We start from the raw sequence: 16,469 nt of genomic DNA, 5'->3' as shown, positions 1-16,469 counted from the left end.
AATGACTACAAGCTCTTGGTGGCAAGTAGCAAACTTCTTTATTTCTGACCAGCTTAAACAGCCAGTTCTGCACATACACACTATTAATAAATAATCACACAATGGCTTCAGGGGTCTATAACAAAAAACAAACCATCCTTTTCCTGGAGCCTGGTAGACTACTGATCAACTGATATACATTCTTCTACTCTAATAATAATAATAATAATAGAAAACATGTTGTTTGCTGTTTGCCCACTGACCGATACATCATAAGACCACAGCAGGGGATATGGTTGATTCTATCTCCAGTCTCTGGAGCCCTGAGACTGCCTGGATGCAGAAACTTAGTATCTTGCTAAACCACAGTCTGCTGGTTCCAAAGACTTACTGATGACATGCCTTGCATGCATCAGACTCTTGCCGTATCACTGAGGCTGGACTTTTACCTCCAAAGCCTTCAGGCTTAACAGCTGCTGTGTCACTGGGGCTGTTTACCTCCAAAGCATCCAGGCTTAACGGCTCATTGTTTGAGTTCAGCCTAGGCCCCAGCATTACTATGTGAAGCAAGAAACTGTTACTGCTCTCTCTCAGGCAGGTAGGCACAGAGATATATAGGCTTTTTGCCTATAGTTTAACAAATGTTTTTTCACTTTTTCCCAAGGGAACTTAGTTTCATTGTACATAACAAGGGTGTTGGTGTAAATGCCGGTTCCATAAAGAGACAGCCGCGCAGCCTCAGGTGCAGGCTCACTCCTATAATGTTAATGAAAAGAGGCAAGAAACAAATGAGTACACATTCCAAGATGGCATGTAGCAAAGTTCTTATTCAGGGGTCTCATTTTATACACTCCTAGTCACGTATACACTTAATCTATAATCTACTAATTTCACCATTACCTCATTTTACCTATCTAAAATTAACTTGTGGGGACACATCATGTCACTATATCAACACAATCACTTCTGCATTTAAAATTCTTTTCTAGACATTAATCTCCTGAGCAAACATCTAAATAAAGATCACAAAGATCAGAAAAGCCACAGGGGAACAGAGTTAATGGAAAAATACCTTCAAGCATTCATTTTACCCAGCATGAAGTAACGACTGTGTTTCTCCACAGGGCAGAACACCTATAGACCTTTAGTTAATATGTTTTTAACAAACGTCAACCCTCTGGCCCGCATCTCTGAGGAGGGGCAACATGCCCTTTGGCCTCAGGCTTAACAGCGCACAACATCAGAGACTCAGCTTGTGGAATTTTAACCCCAAGCACACCAGCTCTGTGCCTGCCTCAGGGGGGCCCAGGTTTCCTAAGTCTCTGTGTTAGCAGCAGCTGTTTTTAACTCACACTGAGCTCATTTTGTGTGCTTGATGTAGGATATGTTTATTTCTAAGTATTATCCTACAAGTTGCAGAATGGACAATGCTGGGAACTCCTGCCAAGGTCTGTTTAAGTTGATCATCAGCCAAACTCCGGTGTGAGCTCTCAGCAAGTACAATTGTTCCTTAGATGGATTAAAACTCAAAGAATTGTTAACACAAGTAAACAATTGGCAAGTAGAGCAAAATAATTCTCCTGTTACTTTATTTCAAGTAACATTTCCTTTTAGACACACAAAAGGAAGTTGTAAACAGGCTTGAGTACTTGGTGTCATTTACCACAAACTTCATTTCATATTCTTGGAGACTGTTATGGAAAAATAATCCTCCTGTCCAAGCCTTAAGAGGTTGTAAAGCTACAGCATTTTTCCACAAATGCATTTGTTTAGGATATGTGGCAATTCCAGGTAATGGGGGTGGGGGGACCCTCCATTTATCCATGAAATATACTCAGAAGCTGAAGCTGACACTTTACTCTCGTTATATAAAAACTTTTAAAGACAAAGCTGATTACAAGTCTGATCTTAAGTAAGCCATAGGTCCCCAATCCATGACTTCTCCACCTGTGGTATCAATAAACATATGTGCAAAATCTCCTTCACATTTGGTCCAATGTACGCATTCATTCTGAAAACATATGCATTTTACAAGGTGGTAATTCAGGATTGGAAGAAATCTTATCAATACAGACCTTGTTTGGAGAGTAAGCACTTAACATAAACATTTCAGATATTTGTTCTTTGTTTTCAGGCTTATGTCTATATAGACTAGCCCACATTTGAATAGACATGTTGAGGCAATGGGAGTGGTCTCCAAAACATATAGGAGGACCAATCACCCCAGTACTATAATTAGAAATTACCATGCCTTCTTCATTAGGCTGGAACAGCCCTCTGCTGTCATAAGGACCGGGAAGCCAACATAAATAGGAATGGTATGTTCCAACCAACACCTCAAAGTAAAGGAGGGTTAGGAATATAAGTTCAATATTTATATTTTTGTCCTTGAGTCTGGACAGTCAAAAGGGCCATCATTGCCAGAAATAGATTGGAGGCATTCATCTGCTGGTGAGTATAATTCACCAGTTCCTCCGCTTGATGGCACAATTTCTTTATCCAACCCAAGTCATCAGGTGTACTTCCTTTGTCCAAGGCAGCAGTGATTGTCTCTCCTTCCATGTTGCTGCCAGTTTTAGTCCATTCAAGCGGGACATCATTTGTTTCTCCAATTCCCAGGTATGTCTGGGGGGCCATGTCGGAGTTTCAAGTTTTTATCTGGAACCCAAAGTTTAGTATTTCCTGTAGAAATATAAGCATAGCCTGTACCCCAACATATAACATGTGCCGGGGTCCATGAGTTTGTTAGAATATCCTTATAATAAATGGGTTGATTAATGGAGGAGTAGTAGTTTTGATCCAATGCTTATGAGCTGGAGTCTCACTTTTGTCATTCATATTCAAAAAATTTAAAGTAAAAAGAGCTGAAGATAATCTATTTGATATTATACTGTTCTCTTCCTTTCTTTTGTTTTAACAGCATTTATTTTAAAGTTCGATTTTGTCTTTTGACAATGGCCTGTCCTGTATTATTACCAGGAATTTCAGTAATATGCTTTATATTATGTTATTTAAAAAAAGCTTGACATTTGCTAGAAATATATGCAGAACCATTATCTGTTTTTATAGCCAAAGGTTTACCCATGACTGAAAAGGCTTCTAATAAAAGAAATTACAGCATCAGCCTTCTCAGATGTCTTTGCCAAAGCCCAAGAAAAATGAGAATAAGTATCTACAGAATGATGGATATATTTTAATTTTCCAAATTCTTGAAACTGATTAACATCAATCTGCCTTAATTGATTAGATAATAATCCTCTTGGATGACTTCCATAGGTAAATGTGGAGCCGTTAAAGGCTGACAAGTAGGGCAAGAGCGTATTATAGCTCTTGCAGTATGCCAAGAAATGTTATGTCTTCTTTTTAAAGCTCGAGCATTAGTATGATGTAATGTATGCTCATGTTGAGCAGATAAAACTGAACCTACTAACTGATCAATAGTTTGCCCAATGAAATGGGTCCTGATAAATTGAGTGAGCTCTAACATGAGTAATACATATAGGATAAGATCTATGTCTAATTAACTGCTGAAGGCATGAAAACAATAAAGTTCTTGTGAATTAAATGGCAAATTAATAGTTTCAATAGTTTTTACAATATGAGTAGAATACTGTGAATCAGAAATAATGTTAAGGGGACGATCAGGAAAATCTTTTAGAAGTAATATAATAGCAAATAGCTCTGCTTTTTGTACAGATGAATAAGGGGATTGCTGTATTTTATGAGTATGAGGACCTAAATATCCAGATAGTCCCATTTTATTTCCATCCATGTAAAACGTTTCTGCATGTGAGATGGGTTCTAATTTTACTATTTTAGGCAAAATCCAAGAAGTATTTTTAAGAAACTGAATTCTTTTATCTGGAGAAAAATGATTGTCTATTATTCCAATATAATCTGATAATGCAATTTGCCATTCAGTATTCAACATAAGTAAATCAGAAATTTGATTATTAGTTAGAGGAACAACAATTTTTTCAGGATCTCTTCCTGTTAATTGTCTTAAGCATTGCCTTCCTTTTAATATTATAAAGGCCATTTTTTGTATGTAGGTTTCCATCCTTTTGGATGCTTTCTTAGGTAAAAAGCACCATTCAACAAAGGCTGTTTCTTGCACCATCAGTCCTGTAGGAGAGTGCATTGTTGGAAAAACATTTGTAGAGACAGAGTCTCACTATACTGCCCTTGGGTAGAGTGCCGTGGCATCACACAGCTCACAGCAACCTGTAACTCTTGGGCTTACGCGATTCTCTTGCCTCAGCCTCCCAAGCAGCTGGGACTACAGGCGCCTGCCACAACGCCTGGCTATTTTTTGTTGCAGTTTGGCCAGGGCTGGGTTTGAACCCGCCACCCTTGGCATGTGGGGCCGGCGCCCTACTCACTGAGCCACAGGTGCCGCCCAAAGAGAATCTCTTCTAATCTGCACTTTTTGAGCAACAATATTTTGAGCAGAAATGTGATATCCTAAATATTCCCAAGGTTCCTGAGTTTGAACCTTATCTTCTGCCAATTGAAGGCCCTGTTCTCTAAATTTGGAACATGCTAATTGGTATAATTCTTGTAATTTATTAGGGCATGGATGAGCCAACAATATATCTATCATCCATATAATGTAAACACATGGCCTCTGGAAAAGATTTCCTAAGTTCTTCTAAAAGTTGATCTACAAACAGTTGACACAAGGTGGGGCCATTAAATATACCTTGAGGCAATATCTTCCAATGTAACCTCCAACAGGGCTTTTCATTGTTTAAAGCAGGAATGGTAAAAGCAAAACGTTCCGCATCTTTTGGTTGCAAATGAATATTAAAAAAGCAATCTTTTAAGTCAATAATAATTATAGGATACTGTTTTGGTATTAAAGTTGGATTAGGAATTCTGGGTTGAAAAGGACCCATTGATTGAATGACTGCATTAATTTTTCTTAAATCTGTTAACATTCTCCATTTGCCTGATTTCTTTTTAATTACAAATACTGGGGAATTCCATGAACTGGTCGTGGGTTCAATATGTCCAGCTTGTAATTGTTCATCAATTAATCAATGTAGCACTTCTAATTTTACCAATGGAAGAGGCCACTGCTCCACCCAAACGGGTTTATCTGTTTTCCACTGCAAGGAAAGGGCGAAGTGCCCTAAGAAAAATCCTCTGATAAAGAAGGAAGTCCCAGGCCTTTTTTTTATTATGGCCAATTCGAGTTATTTCAGGCTCTCTAGAAGAGCTGGGCTGAGTTGGGTCATAGCCCATATTAAACATTATATTTTTAGCAACCTTTGAAATTGTGGGGATAGTGAGCATAGCTCCCCATTGTTGTAATAGATCTCGACCCCACAAGGTAATGGCTATGGGTGCAACATAAGGGTGGATATGATCTGCTTGTCCTTCAGGTCCTTGACAATGTAAATCAGAAGTACTTTGTTCAATATTAGTCATTGTTCCAAGCCTGACAAAAGTAGCATTTACTCAAGCTTTTGACCAACATTCAGGATACATGTGAGAAGCAATAATAGAGACATCTGCTCCTGTGTCCACTAGCCCCTCAATTTGAATATTATGTTCAAATGTCACCTTACATTGAGGGCAAGCATCATTTAGGAAAGTATGCCAAAAGACATGTTTTCCTATGCTTTCAAAACCACCTTCCCTGGTAACAGGAGCTGTTTTGCCTTTATGATATGGTAAAATTAATATTTGAGCCACATGATGTCCTGCAGACAATTGGATATTTTTTTGTGGCTGAAGCCATTATTAAAATTTCTTCCTTATAATCTTCATCAATTATTCCTGGGTGTACATAAAGTCCTTCCATAGTGAAACTGCTTCTTCCTAGGATAAATCCTAAAGTCCCTGAAGATATGGGACCATAAATTTCAGTGGGTAATTTTTTAGGAGATTCCCCACTATTAAAGCTAACATCTGTTAGTTAATAAAGGGAGAACCAAGGCTGCACTTCCTTGAGTGGCATAAAATAAATCCTGGACATAGACTTTGTTAACAAAATCTAGTTCTGATTCATTTGAGCTTGAGCCTGGCCTTCGCTCACTGGAAACCACTGAAGAAGAGAGCTCAACTTGTTTGTCTGGGGGACCTTGAGCTAGCCTCACATTGGAGTTTCCCTGATTCTGGGTAGAAGGCAAAATATTGCTGTCTTTGTCCTTAATTGAGTGACACTCATTTGTCCAATGTCTGCCTTTACCACACCGGCGACAAATGCCTGGTGGCTTGGTCTTGGTTTTAGTTTCACTTTTACCTTTTCTACATTTTTTTGTGAATGTGGTCAAATTTTCCACAGTTCTAACATTTAGATCTCGTAGTACTGGGTTGCAAAGCGGAGGCTAACAGATTAGCTTGGAAAGTGCCTGATCCTACCTCACAACAAATGCGAATATATTGATCAATGGTGATATTATCCTGATTTTTGAGTCCAGCCATGGCTTTTTTGCAATCAATGTTAGCATTTTTGAAAGCCAGTTGCAGGAGCAACATTTTTGGGGCATCTTCTCCAGGCACTGATCTCTCAATTGCTGATTGTAAATGAGCAATAAATTCAGTATATGGTTCATTGTTTCCTTGAAATGTTTTTGTGAAAATTGTCTAATCTGCCCCTTTTCATCAAGATGCTGCCATGCATTAAGGCAATTATCTAGAATTTGAGCCAGTAATTCATTAGAATACTGTGTTTGAGCATTTATACCATCAAAGGCTCCAGTTCCTGTTAACTGATAGAAGTTAAAAAAGTAGAAGGATTTTCAAGTCTATTACAACGAGCTTGTTTTTTCACTTCCTCCATCCACCAGGACTTAAATTGAATGTGTTGTCCTGGGCTCAAAGTAGTCTGTGCCAAAGTACCCCACTCTACAGGAATAGGTAAACAGTTGCACAATAGGATCTTAAAATCCTCATAACATATGGCAAGTTAGGGCCATAAGTATGAACATCATCTTTTAATATATTTAAAACTTTTAGTTGAATAGGAATACGACTGGTTTGTACCTGCCCGTCCTCAAGCACTTCCCTAAGTAGTGGGAAAGTGAAAGCACTGGTGGATTGAGCATTAGCAGCTTGGGGCAGTGCCGAGGAAGACTCAGCATTTTGGACAATATTAAAAGTTACCATATCAACAGGAAAATGGAGTTTAGTAACAAATTGAGAATCCAGAGGATTTTGCCACACTGGATAGCAACCTGGAGGAGCAGTGGGGGTCAAAGATTTATCTTGTAAGGTTGGAAATACTTACTTTCAGGGGGTTTTGAATAATGTTTCTCAATGGCCTGGCAACATTGGGTTAACTTTTTCTTAATTTCAGTCATGTCCTCGCTATCAGAAAAATTGGTTATAGTACAATCTGAGTCACTTTTGGTTAGATCTTTCTCTGACTCTTTCCTAACTTTTGGATTTTCTGATTCATCATACACAGGCTCTTCTATAGTCTGTCCCTCTTTCGGAGGTGGGGGAGGGAAATTTTCAAGACATTCTGCATCAGAACTAGATTGCAAGGGTTCCAATGCCAGTTTCCAAGTGATAGGCTGTCCAAATATCTCTACTTATACACTCTCCTCTCTGCTGGGCGCGGCTAAGAGATTTGCCTACACTCTTCCAAACTTTTAAATTTAACTGATTTTTCTTTTCTGGAGTAAACCAGTAGCAATGTTCAGGTGCTACCTGAAACAGTCCTTGCAAGGTCTTTGTTTTAACAGTGGTACCTGTAGACTTTAACAGAGTCTTTAACAGGGCCATATAGTGGTCCTGCAAGGACTGAGAATTTCCCATCATTTCCGTATTCTATTGCTGGAGGTCCCACATACTTATGGTGCGATGACCTTTCTTCCAGTTTTAAAGTACCAGGCTTACCTTAAGCTGACGATCACTGAAACAGAGAAGCGATCCCAAGGAAGCAGGCCTGTGCTGTCCTTGCAAAGCTCACCCTGCTCGCTGCACCAAAATGTTGTGTGAAAGTTACATGGTGCAGTGCCTCAGAGATTAAGACCTGTGATGAAATTGTATGGCAAATAAGTATGGCAAATAAGGAAGGCTGTAGCTCTCTCATGGCATGCAGCAACTTTATTTCTTCCATCAAAGCTTATATAGGCAATACTAATCAATAAACATATGACTTAAACTTTAGCCCCAGGCCTCTCACTCTCTGGCACCTACTGGTCTATGGATTGAGCGATAACCACTCCACTAATATCATCTAAAGCTATTCTTACACTAAGTAATCAAAAGCAAAACCACAAAACAAGGTTCTGGGGAAATAAGCTGTTTGAATGCTTGGGCTTTAACAGACCATCTGGAGGCAGTCATTCATCTTTAGGGAGTAGTCTGGAAATTCCTGAGATATACAGGTACCTGCCTGCAGGACTGCCCCCACGAAGGCAGGCCTTTAATCACTTCTACATGACCAGACCTTTAGCCACATATGGAGTTCTATTCAGGATTTTTCCTTTCTAACTCACAAAAGACTTCAAACTTGCCTTCACAAAATGGAACCATTTAAAGGCCTATTTATAGGCTTTCCACCTGTAAGCCTGAGCAAGATGGAGATCTTACCTCTACTAAAAATACAAAAGTAAAAAAATTAGGTGGGAATGATAGAGCATACGTAGGAGGCTGAGGCAACAGGATTGATGGAGCCAAAAGTTTGAGGTTGTCAGACCAGCCTGAGCAAGTTCCAGACCCTGTCTCTAAAAAATAGCTGGGTAGGGTGGCGCCTGTGGCTCAGTGAGTAGGGCGCCGGCCCCATATGCTGAGGGTGGTGGGTTCAAACCCAGCCCCGGCCAAACTGCAACAAAAAATAGCCGGGCGTTGTGGTGGGCGCCTGTAGTCCCAGCTGCTCAGGAGGCTGAGGCAAGAGAATTGCATAAGCCCAAGAGTTAGAGGTTGCTGTGAGCTGTGTGACGCCACAGCACTCTACCCGAGGGCAGTACAGTGAGACTCTATGTCTCTACAAAAAAAAAAAAACAAAAAAAAACATAGCTGGGCAGTGTAGCAGGCGCCTGTAGTCCTGGCTACCAGGGAGGCTGAGACAAGACAATTGCTTGAGCCCAAGAGTTTGAGGTTGCTGTGAGTTATAATGCCACAGCTCCTTACCAAAGGTGACAAAGTGAGATTCTGTGTCAATTGTGTGTTGTGATTAGAAACCTTAGAGGGAAAGGCCCCTTTTACAGTGAAGGCTGGTGGGCATATTATATGTTTATATTGTATCTGATAATTCTGTATGGTGTTTGGAAAGTATCATTAAAAATAAAAATCAGTAGCCGGGTGTTGTGGTGGGTGCCTGTAGTCCCAGCTACTCGGGAGGCTTAGGCAAGAGAATCACTTAAGCCCAGGAGTTGGAGGTTGCTGTGAGCTGTGTGAGGCCATGGCACTCTACCAATGGCCATAAAGTGAGACCCTGTCTCTACAAAAAAAAAATAATAAATAAATAAAAATAAAAAAAAAAATAAAAAAAAATAAAAATCAGTCCAGGAACAGTGGCTCACTCCTATAATCCCAGCACTATGGGAGGCTGATGTAGGTGAACAGCTTGAGCTCAGGAGTGTGAGACCAGTTTAAGAGCGAGATCCTGTCTCTACTAAAAACAGAAAAATTAGCCAGGTTTTGTAGCAAGCACCTGTAGTTGCAGCTACTCGGGAGGCTGGGGCAAGAGGATTGCTTGAGCCCAAGAGTTTGAGGCTGCTATGAACTATGACATATGACACTCTACCCAGGGTGACAGTGTGAGACTCTGCCTCTAAATAAATAATTAAATAAAATTTGAAATCCTCCAGAAAACTCTCCAAAATGGTAGAAGAGAAAGAAAATTGTTTTATTATACAACTAAACCAGAATATGAAGTGATTTACATGCAGTCTACTAAGAGAATTGCAAAGACAGAAAGAAAAGTTGCCGCAATTAGTCCTCAGGTAGACCTGACAGCACCACTTGTCCAATTTGCTTCATACTACATTCACCTGATAATTGGGAAGTTTATCTTTGTCAATTGGCTATATTCAAAGGAAAAATACATTTCCCATGTCTTCATGAAAGATTGCAGTTTTATAAGTCTGAGCCAGGTGTCTCCTAAAAGCAAACTCCCACCCTCTTACAGAAACAATGGGAAAAGGTTCTGTCTTCTTTGCTATTTGCATTTCAAAGGAAAAATATTTCTGAGTCTAAAGACTGACAGAATGTCTATTTATCTGTTCAAATAATTTACATGTATTTCAAAAAGGTAGATGCCAGCCAGGGTGGCTCATGCCTATTCTAGCACTTTGGGAGGCTGAGGAAGGATGATTGCTTTTGAGACCAATCTGAGCAAAGTGAGATCCCATCTCTACTAAAAACAGAAAAATTAGCCAAGTGTAAGGGTGCCTGCCTGTAGTCACAGCTATTCAGGAGGCTGAGGCAATGGCACTTTAGCCCTGGTGACAGAGCAAGTCTGTCTCAAAAAAGAAAAAATGGTACAGAAGAAAATTATATATAAAATTTTTCTAAATTAAATACTTTACAGCACAAGAATTTGAGGTTGCTGTGAGCTGTGATGCTATGGCACTCTATCTAGGGCAACAGAGTAAGACTATCTCAAAAAAAAAAAAGAATTTCTAACAAATAGAATAAATAACTTTATGAAATCTACATTTTTTCATGCCTGTTGGAAATATTTTCTTATCTTTATGCTCTGCTATTTATAGTTAATAAAAAACTGAAGTTGAAATAAGTGAATAAATTTTTGCAAGGTGACAAATTTAGGAAGTGGCCGTGCTGACTGGAACATAGATATATCTGACCCAAATGCCAAGTTAGGCCTCTTGTGACATTCTCCTACCCCCGTCCTACTCAATGACTACCCACCACACTTCACCCTCCCCTGTACACAAAGTGTATTTGAAAGTTCTTTCACTTTCTCACAGGGTGGATTTTCATTTTTATTTGAGACAGTTTCTTTCTCTTAACAAATTTGAGAAAATCCAGACAGAAGGAATCATTTCTGCCATTTCCCCTCAATATCAGCAACCATGAGATGTAAACTTACCAGGTAAAAAGAAGAGAACAAAACATGTCCCTGACCTCAAAAATGTCTCCAAGGAATGAAAATTAAGGGTGGAAGAAAATATTAATGTCTCAAGGGGTTAGATTTATTTATTTATTTTTTTTGAGACAGAGCCTTGGGTAGAGCGCTGTGGCATCACAGCTCACAGCAACCTCCAACTCTTGGGCTTAAGCGATTCTCTTGCTTCAGCCTCCCAAGTAGCTGAGACCACAGGTGCCCGCCACAATGCCTGGATTTTTTTGTTGTTATAGTTGTCATTGTTGTTTTAGCTGGCCCGGGAAGGGTTCCAACCCACCAGCCTTCGTTTCTGTGGCCTAGGTCCTACCCACTGAGCTATGGGCACTGCCCCAAGGGGTTAGCTTTTAGATGAAGTGTATACCAGGAGACTTGTCTCTATCTCAAGCCATCCAGCTGCTCCTCCACCCCACACTACAGGTTGTCCTCTAAAAGTTAAGTGTCTCAAGGCTCATACTTACTAATACTCCAACAGATATAGCTTTTCTAGTATTCTTGGGCTAACCCCAGAGAGTTCTACATTTAGGACCAGAAAAAGACTGGAGAGTGGCTGAGGACACATTACCTTTTAAAATTCCCAAAGTGAAGCCTCAACCTGAAGAACTGATAAGGTGTCTGTGCCTAGAAAAGATAAAAGAAAGAGAAGCACAAAGATTTGAGTTGAGTGCCAATGGATTATTTTCTGCTCTCTTTTCATGAGAAGTACCTATAAACATAAAATAGACCTTTTTTTTTTTTTTTGAGACAGAATCTCACTTTGTTGCCCTAGGTACAGTGCCATGGCGTCACTGCTCACAGCAACCTCAAACTCTTGGGCTTAAGCGATTCTCTTGCCTCAGCCTCCAAGTAGCTGGGTCTACAGGCACCCTCTGCAATTCAGCTACTTTTTTTTTTTTGAGACAGAGCCTCAAGCTGTTGCCCTGAGTAGAGTGCCGTGGTGTCACAGTTCACAGCAACCTCTAATTTCTGGGCTTAAGCGATTCTCTTGCCTCAGCCTCCCAAGTAGCTGGGACCAAAGGTGCCTGGCACAACACCTGGCTATTTTTTGGTTGTAGTTGTCATTGTTGTTTGGCAGGTGCAGGCTGGATTTGAACCCGCCAGCTCTGGTGTATGTGGTTGGCGCCTTAGCTGCTTGAGCTACAGGTGCCGAGCTTCACTACTTTTTTGTTGTAGTTGTCATTTTTGCTTAGCTGGCCTGGGCTGGGTTTGAACCTGCTAGTCTGGGTGTATGTGGCCAGGGCCCTACCCCTGAGCTACGGGCGCTGCCCAAAATAGATCTTTTCTTTCTTTTTTTTTTTCTTTCTTTTTTTGGGGTTTCTTTCTTTCTTTTTTTTTTTTTTAGACAGTCTGACTCTGTCACCTAGTCTACAGTGCCATGGCCTCAGCCTAACTCAGAGCAACCTCAAACTCCTGGGTGCAAGAGATCCTCCTGCCTTAGCTTCCAGAGTAGCTGGGACTACTGGCACCTGCCAAAACACCCTGCTAATTTTTTTATTTTTAGTGAGATGGGGACTCACTCTTGCTCAGGCTGGTCTCAACTCCTGAGTTCAAGGAATCCTCCTGTAGGATAATATTTAGAAATAAACTTATCCTACATCAAGCACACAAAGTAAATTCATTGTGAGTTTAAAATGACTTGCTTTTCTTCCAGAGGCTTAAGAGATCTGGACCCCCCCGGGTTACTCACAGAGTTAGGCTTTTTTGGAATTGTAAAATTCCTTAGGCCTTTTCTCTGAAACTGTACACCCGGTGAAGCCTGAGATCCAAGGGCATGATGCCCTTCCTCAGAGATACGGGTCAGAGGGCTGACATACGTTAACAACATATTGTCAGAGGTCTATAGGTACTCTGCCCTGAAGGAAGGACACAGTCATTACTTCATACTGAATAAACTGAGTGAATGCTTGAAGATATTCTTCTATTAACTCTGTTCTCCTGTGGTTACTTTCGTCTTAGTGACCTGCTTGGAAATTAGTCCCTGTTTAGAAGAAGAGTTTTACTACACAAGTGGTTGCATTGATATGATAAATATTTCCTTTCAAGTTAAATTACAGATATGTAAAAAAGAAGATAAGATGATGGAACTAATAGATAATAGATTAAGTGTGTACGTAACTGGAAGAGTATAAAACTAAAACTTGAAATAAAAACTTTTGCTATATGCCATCCCACGGTGTATAGTCTGTTTCTTGACTTAATAATTACAGGAGCGAGTTTACACCCACGGCCAAGCTGCTGCTCCTTTGTGTCTCTGGTCACGCAACACCTCCTGCTTTGGGCTCCAAGAGGTCTAGGATTACAGGGATGAGCTACCCTGCCCAGCAAGAAAATAAACCTTTAAAAAAGTTTCATACACTGCCTCAAGGGAAAAAAAGTGATTTACTTAAATACTATGTCTAAAATGTATAATAAAGAACAAATGCTGTGAATCACAGAGGTGAAGCTGGCATTCCCGAATGCCCAAATGGAACAGATTATTTTTTGCAAGCCTGAGTTAGGCTGGGGGAGCAAGGTGGTAAATTTCAGACCCTCCTTGGCATACCTTTGGAAAATGCAGAGAAAAACTAGTCCTCCTGTGGAGTGTTAAAATAATTACATAAAAAGCGACTGAAGTGGCTCTACTGGCCTGGGTTCCTATATAACAAAAAGTCCCAAAATCTAAAATTGCATTTCTTGTATATTACTAGCTTAAATGGAAACAAAATTTAGGCTTAACAAACTACAAACCTGCAATTAAATTCTGATTACAAAACCAGAAAATTTTCACTCGGACAGGCCAGCCAAAACCCTTCCCTCACCTGGCCCCGCCTCAAGAGTTTCTCCAGAAGGACCCACCCCAGACCTCCAAAGCCTTCCAGCCACCTGTGGAATCTCCCTCCCCCTATTCCAGCATAAAAACAAGCCTCCAAGAACGCTGGTGCAGCTGCCATCTTTGCCCAGGCCGGTATCTGTCTCCTGTCATTAAACTTTCTTTGCATGAACCTCTTCTGGTCTGGGCTCTGGGTACACAGCCCCTTTCAGTACCCAATCAATTATTTAGTTTGGTTTGCTTCCTCCTGCACCCTATAAAACATAAAAGCCTTGCCTTCAAGACCCTCTGGAGAATCCCCAACCACAAACCATGGCTGGGGGCGTCCTCATTTAAGAATATCTGTTTTAACTGCCTCAGTTTAATCTTTAACTGGAGAAAGAGGACAAAGCACTCCACAGTTCACAGCTCCTCCCACGTAGGAACCTCACACACTGCATGGGGATTCTTCTCTGAGGAGCCTTCCTTTGTTCCCGCACAATCTTGGAGAGATTCAGGGCTGCGGGGACTGAGCTGCCCTGGGTAGGCTCTGGGCCAGAGAAGACTAAGGGCCGACCTGCGCCAGCGCCCACGTGTGTCCACAGACCCGGGGACAGCCCAGGTCCCATCCCAGCACAGCGTGTTCCATCTGGTTCCAACCAGCCCTGTCCGGGGACACCCCAGCACTCACACTCACCATTTCTTTTCTCATAAAGTGTCCCAGGATCTTCCCCACCGAAATCCCAGTGCCTGCAGGGTCACACGATAAAAGGCAGTGCCAATCATCTGGGCCCCCAAGAGCGGAGAGAAAGAGGCATCGCCAAGGATCCCAATGAGGCGGGGTAAGAGACAGTAGCCAGAGAGACTGTGGAAGACCCGCTCTCTGTTCCCTCTGCGGCCTTTGATTGGACAGTTTGCAACTCAGCACCGTTGATTGGATAAAGCCCTAGGCCACGCCCCTTAGACCCCTGATTTAACAGATAATGATATAAATTCACTGTTGCATCTTCACCCTGGCACTGCTTGGGGGACGTTTGCATTTAACTTTGTTTCTAAACTTATATCCACCAGCCTGACATAGACTGGGTATCTCTAAAAATGGCTGGGTGTTGTGGCAGCTATTAAAAGTAGTCCCAGCTTTTGGGAAGGCTGAGGCAAGAGAATTGCTTGAGCCCAAGAGTTTGAGGTTGCTCTGATATGTGACACCACTACTCTACCTACCTCTCCACAAAATGAGACTCTGTGTCAAAAACAAACAAACGAGCAACAACAACAAAAACAACAAACCTTACATCTTGTTCTTGGCCAAAAAAATCGAAATAATGTAAAAAAGTCATTTATCCTTAAGCTAATTTCAACATTTCATTGGTCTCATGATAGATTTTCTCGGGTTTATTTTAAGCTAGCAATAATTTTGCAAAATCCGCATGGGAAAACAAACATAAAATAGTCAAACTCAAAAAAAAGGAAAAGAAATAGTCAAACTCCCTGGGAAAGAAACACAATGAAGTTTTTTTGGTCCTATTCAAAATTAAAATGCATTAAAACATTCTATAATTAAAACAGTGTGCCATAGGCTGGGGGCAGTGGCTCATATCTGTAATCCTAGAACTCTGGGAGGTCCAGGCAGGAGGACTGCTTGAGCTCAGGAGTTGGAGACCAGCTGCAGTAAGAGCAAGACTCTATTGAAATTAGAAAAATTAACTGGGCCTGGTTGGGGGGTTCCTAATCCCAGCTATTTGGGAGGCTGAGGCATGAGGATCACTGGAGTTCATGAGTCTAAGGTGCCTGTGAGCTAGGCTGATGCCATAGCACTGTAGCCTGGGTAACAGTGAAATTCTATTTCAACTGCCCCAAACAACAAAACCCCACTTCCCCCGCAAAAGCCCAATGTGGCATTATAGGCGCAAAGCCTATAAGTAAACCTTCAAATGGTTCCATTTTGTGAAGGCAAGTTTAAAGACTTGTGAGTTAGAAAGGAAAAAATCCTGGATAAAACTCCATGTGTGGCTTAGAACCTAATCATGTGAGAATGATTTAGGGCAGAGCTTAGTGGAGGCAGGTCTGCAGACAGTCACCTGAAGTCACCTTTAGGATTTTCCAGACTACTCCCTAAAGATGATTAACAGCCTCCAGATGTTCAAGCATTCAAACAGCTTATTTCCCCAGAATCTTGTTTTGTGGTTTTGTTTTTGATTACTTAGTGTAAAAATAACTTTAGTGAAGTAGTTATCAGTTAATCTGGTTAAACCTTAGCCCATAAGGATAACGTTAGATAATGTTAGTAAAATGGTTATTGGTTAATCTGGTTTATCCATAGACCCATAAGTACCAGGCGGTAGGAGACCTGGGGCCAAGGTTTAAGTCATGTGTTTATTAAGTTATGTGCCTATATAAGCTTTGGTGGAAGAAATAAAGATTGCCATATGCCATGAGAGAGCGGTGATCCCCTTTATTTTCCATACAATTTCAATATTGTGGGTCTTACCCTCTGCAGCATTGCTTCTCTGTGAGACCCTAAAGGCAACAGGTATTAATATAACAATAGCAAACAGAGCAGGAGGTAGAAAATCCAGAAATCTACCTAAGTGCATAAAATAAGTTATGCAATAAAAACTACAGAGGAGAAGCCTTTATAAATACTGAGTGTATGAG

General features: G+C 40.9%; 1 long non-coding RNA gene across 2 annotated transcripts; it reads right to left on the bottom strand.

Moving 5' to 3' along the window:
* Positions 1-1,417: 1,417 nt before the first annotated feature.
* LOC128572800 (uncharacterized) lies at positions 1,418-14,595 on the bottom strand. 2 transcript variants are annotated; one of them, XR_008376254.1, is made up of 3 exons: positions 14,512-14,595; positions 7,831-7,966; positions 1,418-2,661 (listed from the first exon to the last, which is right to left on the bottom strand). It is a non-coding gene; the product is annotated as an uncharacterized LOC128572800 (long non-coding RNA). The 2 variants fall into 2 exon arrangements; XR_008376253.1 differs by lacking the exon at positions 14,512-14,595 and adding an exon at positions 11,592-11,631.
* Between the last annotated feature and the right edge of the window lie 1,874 nt (positions 14,596-16,469).

The sequence above is a fragment of the Nycticebus coucang genome, chromosome 20, assembly GCF_027406575.1.
Source record: "Nycticebus coucang isolate mNycCou1 chromosome 20, mNycCou1.pri, whole genome shotgun sequence".
Taxonomy (NCBI): Eukaryota; Metazoa; Chordata; class Mammalia; order Primates; family Lorisidae; genus Nycticebus; species Nycticebus coucang.
Note: the sequence above shows the minus strand (reverse complement) of the source record. Positions and strands in the feature narration are given on the sequence as shown.